The 14,440-nt window shown below is 41.6% G+C and overlaps 2 long non-coding RNA genes across 2 annotated transcripts in view; both read right to left on the bottom strand.

The window, feature by feature from the left end:
* LOC140725883 (uncharacterized) overlaps nucleotides 1-1,174 on the bottom strand; it is a 30,830-nt gene extending 29,656 nt beyond the window's left edge. Inside the window, exon 1 of the long non-coding RNA XR_012098500.1 lies at nucleotides 1,113-1,174. This is a non-coding gene — a long non-coding RNA (uncharacterized lncRNA). The remainder of the gene's footprint in view (nucleotides 1-1,112) is intronic.
* An 8,863-nt stretch (nucleotides 1,175-10,037) lies between these two features.
* LOC140725882 (uncharacterized) lies at nucleotides 10,038-13,784 on the bottom strand. Its single transcript, XR_012098499.1, has 3 exons — nucleotides 13,729-13,784; nucleotides 13,069-13,214; nucleotides 10,038-10,359 (listed from the first exon to the last, which is right to left on the bottom strand). It is a non-coding gene; the product is annotated as an uncharacterized lncRNA (long non-coding RNA).
* Nucleotides 13,785-14,440: the final 656 nt, after the last annotated feature.

Here is a 14,440-nt window from a genome sequence, read left to right as displayed (position 1 = left end):
CTTCACAGTTCTTTGTCCCTCTATTTCTCTCCATGGCCCTGCCCTTTCCACACTTTCCACAGCTGGTGCTGCTCCATTATCTGTACCCTCGGTCAAGTCTGCAATTTTCTCTCTCGGCCGCAACAATTCCGACCTGCCATCATCGTCAAACTCTGCCACTTCTTCTCTTTCAAGAAATTTCATTACACGAGTCACTAGTGATATGCGGGACTTTCCTTCACCAGCTGTTCTTCACTCACCTGATATGTCAACAAAATCACAAACTTTGAGCAAATTGTCTCTAGTCAGGGTACGTAACCCTCCTACTACCGCTTCCTGTAGCTCTTCTAAGGCCGACATGTTGACAGGACAGGAGAAACTTACTGTGCAGGAGTTGGCTCTGAACTGGAAGGCCTTTAACGTCCCTGATCATCTCTGACTGGCCTCAGATGACGTGTACTCCACCACCAGCTTCCAGCTCTCCTCGACACAGCAGCGCCTTTCCTCACTACAGCATGTCTGAGTTGTATTGTGGGGAGAATTTAGCTGCTGCAGCATTCGGCCACCAGGTTATGGACACCGGACATCTGAAGCGCCATCTCGGCGGTGCCTCCATTATGTTACGCCTCTCAAAAACGGGGAGAAATAATCACGACAAAGACGTGAGGTGGTTTCCTCATTGAGAATTTACTCAAGTCATCAAAAATATACACAAATTACAAAAAAAAATACCTTCACAATAAATTGGTCACAACTGAATACATACCCTCTGTAAATTACAGCAATACACAGTATTTCCCTGAGACATAATTCACATTTTCTCTACTGTTACTGGTGAATAATAAGTAGCACTAGCTCAGTAAACTCTCACAATTTAAAGTTACTAAATAAATAATACACAAACAACTGTGCAAAATGCATTTACATAGGTGCACATGTAAACTCACAAAGCAGCAAAACACGCGGTATCCGTACACAGAATGGCGGCCGCTCCGCTCACACACGCGCTTTAATATACTCGGCAAAACATTACTCTTACTCGCTCAAACGTCACATAAACACTCTCTGGGCACTTTACACAGATTAGAAAGTCATCATGACCCCTTTAACAGCGTAAATTACCGACAACATACCTGAAAAACGGGGAGAAATAATCACGACAACGACGTGACGAGTTTCCTCACCGAGAATTTACTCAAGTGCAGAAAGTACCGCGATGTCCCCTGGGAATGTGGGTGGAGACAGAAGCAATCGACCTCAGGCTAGCAGATCAAGCCCACTCTGCAGATCACTGATAACACTATTAGGGCTTAATTTACACAATAAAGAATGAAAGAACCAATGAAATGAATTAAATACCTTTTAGTATTTCAGCCCTTTTTAACATGTGTTTTCACAGTTTTTAAACAATTTTTGAACTTAACAGATCTTTGGTGTCTTATCCTAAAACTTGTCACACATGCATAGAAGGCATTGAGTTGATCTGGGAGTGAAACGTCGCTGCCATTCATACTACTGGGTTTTCCTTTGTAAGCAGTAGTGTCTTGGAAAATCTACCAGAGTTATATCTGATGTAAGTCTGTGCATCTGATATCGCCTCCAACCACGTTTGAAATTGTCTCTTCACCCTTGAAATAGCCCTCAGCAAATCATACCTGGTTTTCTGGTACAGGCCTGGGTTGCCAGACTTCAATGCCATAGATCTAGCCTTCAGCAGACGACATACCTCATGGTTAATCCATGGCTTTTGGTTTGGGAATGTACGGTAAGTCTTCGTAGGCACACACTCATCCACACAGGTTTCTTTTTTAATTTTTTTTATTGAATTTTCAAATAGGTTACAGAATACAAAGAAAAAAAAATATCAACCCTCCCCCTCTAACATATCCCTATATATAAGAAAAACAGAAAAAAAAGAAAGAAAAAAAAGAAAATAGAAAGAAAGAAAGAGTGCCTGGATATCGGAAGATCCCCACATGCTCCATGGAGTTCAAAATAGCTTGAAAATATATATTTGTTTCTTTCCCCAGATGACCAATAATTTTATCTTCGGAACACCTATATATTTAATCCTATCTTTTGTAAATAAGGGCGCCAAATTTTCAGAAATATATCATATTTATTTCTTAAATTAGAAGTAATTTTTTCAAGTGGAATGCAGCTGAAAATTTCATTCTTCCAATGATCTATACTTAAGTATGAATCCAATTTCCAAGTAACTGCAATAGCCTTTTTGGCTACTGCCAGTGCAATTTTTATGAATTCTTCCTGATATTTGTTCAATTTGGGTTTCGGTTTTATCCCTTCAGTATCACCGAGTAAGAATAATATTGGGTCATGTGGAAGCTGTGTTCCAATAATTTGTTCCAGTAAAACTCTTAAATTTGTCCAAAAAGATTGAATTTTAAAACAAGACCAAGTAGAGTGTAAAAAAGTACCAATTTCTTGATTACATCGAAAACATTGATCAGATAAATTTGGGTTAACTCTGTTTAATTTTTGTGGTGTAATATATAATTGATGTAAAAAGTTATATTGCACTAATCTTAGTCGAACATTTGTTGTATTTGTCATACTGTCAAGACATAATCTTCACCGACTTGTTTCATCAATTTTAATATTCAAATCAGTTCCCCATTTTTGTCTTGACTTATGAATTCCTTGTTTAATTGCCTGTTTTTGAATCAAATTATACATTTTTAAAATTTTTCCTTTATGAATTAAAGTTTCTATTTCATTAGGTTTCGGCAATAACATTGTTTGACCCAGTTTATCTCTTAAATAAGCCCTTAATTGGAAATAACAAAAAAGAGTGTTATTTGATATTTTGTATTTATTCTTTAATTGGTCAAATGACATTAATATATCTCCTTCAAAACAGTCTCCTATATATCTAATCCCTTTTTGAAACCAGTTATATAAAAGTTGATTATCCATTGTAAAAGGAATAAGTTTATTTTGAATTAAAGGTCTCTTTGCTAATAAAGATTTCTTTATCTCATCATCAACATTTATCTTATTCCATAAATCAATCAAATGTTTTAGTATAGGAGATTCTTTCTTTTCCCGTATCCATTTACATTCCCATTTATATAAAAAAATCTTCTGGTATATTTTCTCCTATTTTATCTAATTCTATTCTAATCCATGCCAGTTTATCTTCATCAAAAAGAGATGCAATAAATCTAAGTTGATTTGCTTTGTAATAATTCTTAAAATTTGGTAATTGTAACCTTCCTAGGTCAAATGTCCACGTCAATTTTTCCAATGATATTCTTGACATCTTACCTTTCCAAAGAAACTTCCTCACACATTTACTTAACTCTTGAAAAAACTTCTGCGGTAATTGTATGAGTAGTGTTTGGAATAAATATTGTAATCTAGGGAATATATTCATTTTTACACCATTGATTCTACCTACTAATGTTATTGGTAACATCATTCATTTATCAAGATCCTCTTGAATTTTTTTCAATAATGGCAAATAATTTAATTTATATAAATTCTTTATATCGTTGTCAACTCTTATACCTAAATACTTTATACCATTTATCAGCCATCTAAATCGAGTTATTAATCGACATTGACTATAATCTCCTTTAGTAAGGGGTAGAATTTCACTTTTATCCCTATTTATTTTGTACCCTGATATTTTCCCATATTCTTCCAATCGAGACGATAATTTACGCAATGAATGCAATGGGTTAGTTAGATAAAGCAGAACATCATCAGCAAATAAGTTAATCTTATATTCTTCCTGATTAACTCTGAAACCCAAAATATCTGAGTCAGTTCTAATTAATTCAGCTAATGGTTCTATTGCCAACACAAATAAAGCAGATGATAATGGACAACCTTGTCTCGTTGACCTTGTTAACTGAAATGATGCTGAAATTTGGCCATTTGTCACCACTTTAGCTTTGGGATTAGTATTTAAGGTTTTAATCCATTTTATAAAAGATACTCTGAATCCATATTTTTCCAATACCTTAAATAAAAAATCCCATTCCAATCTATCAAATGCTTTTTCTGCATCCAAAGCAACTGCCACACTCATTTCTTCCCTCTTTTGTGCCAGATGAATCATGCTAAGTAACCAAGTTACATTATCTGCCGATTGTCTGTTTTTAATAAATCCTGTTTGGTCCATATGTATTAATTTTGGTAAGTATTTAGAAAATCTATTAGATAAAATCCCTGCTATTATTTTATAGTCCGTGTTCAACAAAGAAATAGGTCTATATGATGTTGGCTTTAAAGGATCTCTATCTTTTTTTGGCAATACTATTAAAATAGCTGTCAAAAAGGATTCTGGAAGTTTATGCATTCTTTCCGCTTTGTGTATTAGCTCCATAAAAGGAGGAATTAATAACTCTTTAAACTTTTTGTAAAATTTGGGCTGAAAACCATCTTCTCCTGGAGATTTATTACTCTGAAGTTATCCTAGAGCTTCTTCAACCTCTTTTAATGTAAAAGGCACATCTAATCCCTTCTGTTCTTCCGAATTCAATTTTGGGAGAGTTATTTGTGATAAAAACATTTCTATCTCAACAATACCATTTTGTGATTCTGATTGATACAGTTCAGAATAAAAATATTTTAGAAGTTTCATTGATTTCTAAAGGTTTATAAGTAATTTTATTTACACTTGTTCTAACAGGTTCTTGATGTGCCTCATAACAACCTTCTCGAAACACTTCATGATGATGGATGTGAGTGCAATGGGACGGTAGTCATTGAGGCATGACACTGAAGACTTCTTTAGCACAGGGATGATGGTGGTGGCCTTGAAGCACGTTGGAATGATGCCGCTGCTCAGAGAGATGTTGAAGAGGTCAGTGAGAACATCTGCTAGCTGGTCTGCACATCCTCTGAGCACTCTGCCAGTAATATTGTCTGGTCCAGCAGACTTCTGTGGGTTGACCCTGCATAGAGTTTTCCTCACATCAGCATGGTAAGACACAGCACCTGGTCATTTGGAGAAGGGCTAGTTTTCCTCACCACCACATCATTTTCTGTCTTAAATCGAGCATAGAAGTTGTTCAGCGCATCTGGGCTTATTAAGCCTCAGGATTATCTTCTTGATCGTCTATTGTATTCTCTTGAATGAAATGCCCACATTGCATGAGCCTTCTTTACCACAGACTCAAACTGTAAATTAACATTCTGGGTGTCTTGCATTAGGACTCCTACGTCCCTCTGCATCTCTGCTGTTTGAATCTTCTCCCCATCTGTTATAGACTGCCCTATTGTTTCTTTTACATTTCCCAACACTCTGTTCAATCTGGACAAATTAGGTGTGTTGATGAGACCTCAAATGGCATCTGAGAAAATTGAGTGTGGTAATTACAAAGGAGGGGATGAAGACTTTTTCAGACTCACAATTTTGGTTTTAATTTTTAGTAAATAGTTGAGAAATTTTGGAATTTTTCTCTTGATTTTATATGATGCACAATGTTCTGTAGATTAGTACAATAAATTCTACTTCAAAATATTTAGAAAATGACATGAAAATACTGTACAACACGCACAAAATGCTGGTGGAACACAGCAGGCCAGGCAGCATCTATAAGGAGAAGCACTGTTGACATTTCGGGCCGAGACCCTTCGTCAGGACTAACTGAAAGGAAAGATAGTAAGAGATTTGAAAGTAGTGGGGGGAGGGGGAAATGCGAAATGATAGAAGACTCCGGAGGGGGTGGGATGAAGCTAAGAGCTGGAAAGGTGATTGGTGAAAGTGATACAGAGCTGGAGAAGGGAAAGGATCATGGGACGGTTTTTTAGATTTGTTTTTACAAGTCTGTTTAATGTCCTTTTCACAGTTAACGGATAAATATGATATATCTAAAACACATTTTTTCAGATATTTACAGGTTAGGAATTTTGTACGTGATTTTTTACCAAATCACCCCTCAACCTGCTCTTTAGATTTGGCTTATGCTATTTTTCAGCTTAAACCTTTTCAAAACCGATTAATAGCTATCATTTATAAACAGTTAATGAATGCTCGCATGTCGCCTAGTGATAGGGTTCAACGCATCTGGGAAGTAGAATTTCAACATTCACTTTCAGACAATCAGTGGAGTAAAATGTATTATTTAGTCAATAATTCATCTATCTGCACACTCCATATCTTAATTCAGTTTAAGATAGTACACAGGGCCCATATGTCCAAAGATAAATTGGCACATATTTTTCCTAATATAAGCCCTATTTCTGACAGATGTAATGCAGAAGTGGCTACTCTAACTCATATGTTTTGGTCATGTGTTCGTTTAAACAATTTTTGGAAGGATTTGTTTGGAACATTATATAAAGTTATAGATGTGGATGTTCAACCTAATCCACTTACAGCAGTTTTTGGGATTATTCCAGAGGAAGCAAGCAAAGTGTCTGCTTCCTCCCAACATGTGATAGCTTTTTCAACTTTACCGGCTGGGAGAGCTATCTTGTTATACTGGAAAGAATCTAACCCACCTACTGTCTTTTATTGGCTCTCCTCCATCATGTCATGTCTAAGCTTGGAAAAAATTAGAAGCAGGACATTTGATACATCCTTTAATTTTGAACAAGTCTGGCGACCCTTTATTCAATATTTTCATATGATCTAATTTATTTATTTATTTTCCTTTATTCTCTTTTGGGGGAAATCCTTATCCGTGAAGGTTCGGAGATGACTGGAAGGATGTTTTATTTTCTCCGTTTAAATTTTTTTTTTATCCTCAATTGGACTGCCCAGTCTTTCTTTTTCTTCTCTTTCTCTTTTTTTTTATTACAGTTTAGTTAGTGGGTTTTTTTTTCTTCAGCAAACAAAACTTCCAATCTTTGTTTTTATGATTGCTATGAGGAGTTGTAGTTTTTTTTTACCATTGTATATATAACAGCGTTATATTTTACCTATTTGAATTTGACATTATATACTTTGTTTTTATTATTGCTGTTTATACGTCTTTTATATTATCGGTTTCCTAAACTCCTCCCCTGACTTGTATATACTTTATTTGAAAATAAAAATTAAAGAAAGTCTACTCTGCCTTGATTTTACACTTTATATATCTGGGAGAAAAGCTTTCGACACCCTCATTATTATTGGCTAGCTTTCTTCATATATCATCTTTTCTCTCCTCATTGTTTCTCGCTGGCTTTTATTGGTTTGTAAAGCTTCCCTCTCATTTCTGCTACTACTGTATGCTGTATAATGTATACTGTTTGATTCTATGCAGTCTCTGACTTCCCTTGTCAGCCAAGGTTGCCTCATCTCCCTTTAGAATACTTCATCTTCGGGATGCATCTGCCCTCCACCTTCTAAGTTGCCCCACAAAACTCCAGTCATCGCTGCTCTGCTGTCATCCTGGCAAGTGTCCCATTTCAATGAATGTTGGACCGTTCCTCTTGGATAAATTTCTCATTACTGTTAATCGACCGTAACAGTGATACATCGGAGAGGGTGCAGAAGAGATTCACTGGGATGCAGTATCGATTAAAGGCATAAGTTACTGTTTAAGGAGAGGTCAAACAAAATAGGGTTTTTTTCTAAGGAGCTGAGGGGAGACATGATCATGTGTGAAAGGTGTCTCATAACAGAGGATGTGCATTTATAGAGATGAGGAGGAATTTCTTTGCCCAGACAGTGGTGAATCTGAGCAATTCGTTGCCACAGATAGCTCAGAAGAAAAATCATCGGCTATACTGAAAACGGAGGTTGATATGCGCTTGATTAGACAGGGCGGAGAGGAAACTACAGAGAAAGATGGGTCAAGCTGGGCAGAAGGGACAGACTGAGGTGGGGATTCATGGCTGGCAAGTGGCACTGGGACTGAATACCAGTGTTTTCCACTCTCAGACATTCATTCAGACCATTTCACATCAGTACATATTTTACAAACAGCAGATTTCAAAGTTGAATTTCAATGTAAATTTATTTTTCAAGTACGTTGATATATTCCATCAAATGATTCATTTTCTTGCAGGTTCAGCAGCTCAACACTTACCCCCAGCCCGGGGCAGGGAATGGGACCAATTGTAGATGGGGTTGGTGAGGGGTGAGGGGTGGGGGGAGTGAGGGGTGAGGGGTGGGGGGAGTGTGGGGTGGGGGTAGTATGGGGGGGGGCCTGGGACCTCATCAGGGAACCCTCTCTCCATCTTCCTCCCACCCACTCCTCCTCACTCCCCCTCCCTCTACCCACCCCTCCCCCTCCCCACCCCCCACATCCCCTTCCACCTCCCCCTCCCCTCCCCTCCCACCCCGTCCCCCTCACCCACCCCTCCTCCATCCGTCCCAATTCCTTCTCCTGCCCCTCACCACCACATTCCCCTGCCCCTCCCTTACTCAAGCCTCCCCTTCCCTTTCCTCCTCCATCCCCTCCAACCCTTCCTCCTTCCCCTCTGCCTCCATCCCCTTCCCCTCCATTCCTTCTGCCAACCTTCCACCTTCCCTTCCCCTCTATCTTCCCTCAACACTCCACTTCCCCTCTCCCTTTCCTTCTTTCTCTTCACTCCACCTCCACTGCAACACTCCTGCCCTTTATCCCACCCTCTTCTTCCCCTTCCCACTCTACCATCCCCTACTCAGTCCCTTGCCCTCTCCTTCTGTTTCCACACCCACCCGCCCCCTCAACCTACCCCTTCTCCTCCTGTTGCTTCACCCACCCCCGCAACCTACCCCTTCCCCTCCCCTCCCAGTCTGCTCAATCTATTTCCCATCCCCCTGCTTTTCCCTTCCCTTCAACCTTCCACTTCCCATTCCCTCCCCCTCCCCTTCCTTCACCTCCCCCATTACCTTTCCCTCCCCCTCCCTCCTCCTCCTCATTGCCCATCTACCTCCACCATCTTGCTCCTTCCCCACACTCCTTCCCCTCCTCGCCCTCCCCACCACTTCTGCTTCCCATTCATTCCCTCCTCATCCTCCTCACACCCCTACCCTAACCACTCCCGTCACTCTAAACCCTCCCCAACCCCGCCTCTCCTCAACACCCCTTCCTCTTCCATCTGTCTTCTCTCTCCCTCCCCTCTCTTCCTGCTCACTCCATCTCCCATACCCTGCCCTCTCCCTCCCTCCCTCTGAACCATCTCCTTCCCTCTCCTCCTCACTACCCCTCTTCCACCCGCTCTCCCCCCCACTACCCCGCCATCCATCACCCCAGCTGTATGTGCGTTTGCAGGTGTGTGAGAGAGAGGGGAGGGTGGAGGGGATAGGAAGGAATCAGGGGGGTGCGGAGATAGTGGAAAGGAGAGGAGTGGGTTGTGGTGGCAGTGTGGGGAGGGGGAGAGGGGAGGAAGTTGGAAGGAAGAGGGGAAGAAGAGGAGGGGAGGGAAAAGGTGACAGCGGGGGAATTGGTAGGAGGGAGGGTGTAAGGAGGAGTTAGAGTTGGGCAGAGGGAGGAGGGTGAAGTGGGTAGGGAAGGTCTCACACACACACAAAATAAAAAACATACAGTTGAGGAGATGGAGGGTTAGGGTGGGAAGGAAGGTGAGAGGTTGGGCAGAGGGAATTGAGGTGAAGGAAGAGCAGAGGCAGGAGGGATGGAGAGAGAGGGAGAGGAAGGAGGAGGATGGGAGGGGAAGGGGAGAGTGAGGGAAGGGAGGGGAACGGGTGAGAGATGGGGAGGGGGAGGAATTGGGAGGGAGTGGAGGAGTGTAGGGGAAGGGGAGGAGGAGGAAGGAAAGGGTTAGAGGAGGGGATGGGGAGGGAGGGGGGGAGAGGTTGGGGATGGGTAGAGGGAAGAAGAGTGCGGAGGAATAGGCAGTAGGAGGATGGAGGGAGGGCTCCCTGACAAGGTCCTAGGGGGGAAGGTGGGGAGGGAGATGGGGAAGTGTGTAGGAGGGGGAGGGAGGAAATGGGAGGGAGGGGTATGTGTATAGGAGAGGGAAGAGGAAGAGGTGGGGGATGGAGGTGGAAGGAAATGTTGAGGAGAGAGGGAGGGGAGACATGTGGGGGAGGGATGAAAATGAGGGTGGGCTCGGGGAGGAGGAGGGAGGTGTTCCCTCATTGGAGGATCCAGGCAGTCATAGTACGGACAGCCAAGACCTGAGGGAGGGAAGGAAGAAGTGAGGAGGAAGGGTAGGGTGAGGCTGGGGGCCAAAAGTCTGGTGTCACTGGTGGAGCTACTAAGAGGACCTCTGGGATTGGTCAGTCACTGATGGTACAACAAAAAATCAGCTCGGGTGGATCTGAGCTGTTTGGTCAGCTGATTGGCTGAGACAGAACTCAAGATATTCATCAAGCGAATCAGAGGTGATGTTCCGTTGTCAATCAATCACCACTGGATCTGTGAAGTTCCCAAATATGATGCCATATGAAGTTGTCGTGCTGTAGTCTGGAAGGATCAGTTGGTGATATCAATCTCCCCAGGCCAATCATGGAACTGGATTTGAATGGACCTGTTGATGACAACATTATCTTTGAGGAAATCATGTCAGCTGGTTTGGATAACTTGGGGGGAGCAAGGTAATGGATGGGGAGGGAGCAGAGGGGAGGGGGAAGTGGTGTTGCTAGGATCCCATTCTGAGCCAGTCCCATCTGCCTAATTTTTCCCGTATCCCTCTAAACCTTTCCCATCCACGTACCTGTCGGAGTGTCTGTTGTGTGAATAATTTACTCCTCAGACCCTAGTAAATCTTTTTTTTTTAACCTTAACCCTGTGGCCTCTTAAAAAGCCCAACCTCTCTCCATAAGTTGGTCTCTCAAGTGCTAATACCTGTCTCGTAAATCTCCTCAGCACCCTTTCCAGCTGAGCAGTATTTTCCTCTAACAATGCCAGCAAAACTGAATACAATACTCCGGGTGAGGCCTCACTAATGTCATCATCAATTAGACCATAAGGCCCTAAGACGCAGGAGCAGAATTCGGCGACTCAGCACCCTGAGTCTGATCTATCATCCCATCATGGCTGATTGAGTATCCCTCTCAACCACATCCTGCTGCCTTCTCCCTGTAACTTCTCATGCCATGACTAACCAAGAACCAATCAACTTCCATTTTAAATATTCTCAATTACATGGTCCCCACAGCCATCGGTGGCAATGAATTCCACAGATTCACCATCCTGTTACTGAAGAAATCCTCCCTATCACTGCTCTAAATGGATAGCCTCTATTCTGACGCCATGCGCTCTGACCCTAGATCAGAAAGTATACAAAATATCCTTTTCACATTCTATCTAGACCTTTCAATATTCAACAGGTTTCAATGAAACCCACTGTTATTCTTCCATGGCTATTAAAACTCCTCATATGTTAACCTTTTCTTTGTGGACTCCTTTTTGAGAACCTTCACTGGAAACTCTCCAAGGCCAGCACACCTTTTCTCAAAGCGACCCAAAACTGCTCACAATACTCCAAATTCAGTCTGACCAATGCCATATAAAGCCTCACCATATATCTTTCCTTTTATATTCTAGTCCATTTGAAATGAATGCCAACATTGCAGTTGCCTTCGTGACAATCCACTCAACCCTCAAGTTACCATTACGGAATCCTGCAGAAGTGCTTCCAAGGACCTTTACCCCTCTGATTGTTAAAATTTTCTCCCCATTTAGAAAATAGACTACACCTTAATTCCTTCTACCAAAGTGCATGACCAGACACTTCCCTACAGTATATTCCATCTACTACTTCCTCGCCTTTTCTCCCAATCTGTCCAAGTATTTCTGCAGACACCCTGCTTGCTCTCAACTACCTGTCCTTCCATCTATTGTTGTATCATCTGCAAAGCCAAATCCCTTTGTTCTACCACAATCCTCATTACTCTACCATTCACTGAGCACTAGGTCACAACTTTTTCTGCACCTCTTAACTAATTTAACCATTATATATATATATATATATACACACACACTTATTGTAATCGACAGTTTTTATGATTCTGTGTGTTGCTGCCACATAAAAAACAGGTTTCACGACACACAACATGCCAGTGATATTGAACCTAATTCTGATTCTGAATACTGTCCACTGGACCAAAGGTAGGCCAGACCCTGGCACCCGGGAGGCAACATACCTTCCAGGAATCTCAATCCAGTCCACAGAACCCCCTTTCACTTCCCCTAACTCACAAATCCCCTATTACCACAGTTTCCCTTCTCAGACACAGAGCCAGACTCGCTGCAGATACCAGACCTCTGTGACTATCCTATGCTTGGTCATCCCCTCTAGGGATCCAGCATGAAACTGATTTTCCGAATCTACCTGCATATGGAAATCTCACACGACGATAGTAACATTGCTCTTATTACATGCCTTTTCTATCTCCCATTGCAATTTATATCCCACATTATGACCAGTGTTTGGGAGCCTGTATATACTCCCAGCAGAGACCTGGCTATTTCTTAATTCTACCTCCGCACCCCAACCCCCCCCCCCCCCCCACCAAGTTTCTGCAACTTCTGTTCCTATGTCACATCTCTCTAAGAATTGGATTTCATTTTTAACAACAATGCCTCCCCACTCCCTCTTCCCTCTGCCTGACCTTTCAACATAGTCTATATTCTGGGATGTTAAGCTCCCAACTATGATCTTTAAGCAACGAACTCAGTGACATCGATAATGATGTTCCTGCCAATCTCTAACTGTGCTACAAGATGAAATACCTTATTCTGTATACTGTGTGCATTCCAATGTAACAACTTCAGTCCTGTACTCATCATCATTTTCAACTCTGCCCCTACCTGTATGTTGCAATTCACCTCTGCAGCTTTGCCCTATCATCTGCTGGTCATTCTTCAGTCTCACTACACAATGCATCCACTTCTATACCAACTGGCCCATCCTTAGCCACATCACTCCAGTCCCTACCCCCCTGCCAAATTAATTTAAACACTCCCCAACAACTCTTGCAAACCTCCCAGCGAGGATTTTTGTTCTCTTCAAGGTCATGAATAACATGGGTGCTGTTGTCTCGGAAGCAAGTGTCATCACTGCCTCAGATATACGAGACCCAAGCACTGGAAACTGTTCAACGTGATTCACACACACCGTCATTAAGTAGTTGTGTTCTGATGTAATGATATCAGTGTCAGGCAATTACTTTTGCTTTGTGGGAGTGGTAATTGAGTTAACACAATGAGGTGGAAGGGAGGCAGAGGTACCAACCTGAGGAGTACTGAATGCAGTCGGCACCTGCTGTCTCGGGCTTGCATTCTGTAGTGGTCACTCTCAGCTTCATCGCTGGTTCATACGGTTAAAATCTCTGTTGTCTTCTGCACAATCATGTGTCACTGTTTCCAGCACTCTTGTCCCTCAAGGAGAAGAAACAAACAGTAGATTCAAGCAACACACAGAAAACGCTGGAGAAACTCAGCAGGCCAGGCGGCATCTAAGTAAAAGATTCAGGCTGAGACCCCTCATCATGAAAGGAAACAAAAGAGAGGAAAAGAATCCACTGGCTTACAACTAGACAACAACAGGAACATCTACATTTTAAATCACAGATCTACACTGCATAAGAACTCATCCACACATTTTTCACTATCCTGTCCACATGTGTCACCACTTTTAGGGAACACAGTACTTCACCCCTCGGTGTCTCTGTTCTGCAACTCCCTTTGGGCCCTGTCATTTACTCTCTATGTTCTACTCCGGTTTAACTCCCAAAATCATACTTGTCCAGTTACGTTCAACCTGCCCTTTCTTGGCCCACTTTGCTAGATGGTCTCCATCCCATTGTAACCTCAGACAACCCTCACCCTCACCACACACTCATTTTTGTGTCATCCACAACCTCACTCATTGTTCGAACGTAAAGAGAAATACCTGAACGAGCTGTCGCCGGATCTTTCGAACCATCTGTGTAGATAAGTAAGAATCCATGATATCTGTCCTGTATACATCTGACTTGGGTCTCCAGCTGACCAGAGTTTAAATACTGTGGTGATGTTGCATCTCATTGTGATGTGTCTGCTGGTGTCACTGTGACATTGTGATGTTGAGGGGTCGTACCTCAACATCTCCATATTTAGTAAAAACTTTTATCATTGCCTTTTTGGCTACTGCCAGTGCAATTTTTATGAATTCTTTCTGATATTTATTCAATTTGGGTTTCGGTTTTATCCCTTCAATATCGCCTAATAAAAATAATATCGGGTTATATGGAAGTTGTGTTCCAATAATTTGTTCCACTAAAACTCTTAAATTTGTCCAAAAAGGTTGAATTTTAGAACAAGACCAAGTAGAATGTAAAAAAGTACCAATTTCTTGGTTACATCGGAAACACTGATCAGATAAATGTGGGTTTAATTTATTTATTTTTTGTGGTGTAATATATAACTGATGCAAAAAATTATATTGTACTAAACTTAACCGAACATTTATTGTATTTGTCATACTATCAAGACATTGTCTTGACCAAGTTGTTTCTTCAATTTTAATATTCAAGTCCATTTCCCATTTTTGTCTTGACTTATGGATTCCTTGTTTAATTTTGAATCAAACTATACATACAAGAAATAAATTTTTTAGTTTTTCC

This window comes from Hemitrygon akajei, chromosome 4 (genome assembly GCF_048418815.1).
Source record: "Hemitrygon akajei chromosome 4, sHemAka1.3, whole genome shotgun sequence".
In the NCBI taxonomy this organism is placed as follows: Eukaryota; Metazoa; Chordata; class Chondrichthyes; order Myliobatiformes; family Dasyatidae; genus Hemitrygon; species Hemitrygon akajei.
The sequence above is the reverse complement of the archived record's forward strand: the minus strand, read 5'-3'. Positions and strand labels throughout refer to the sequence as shown.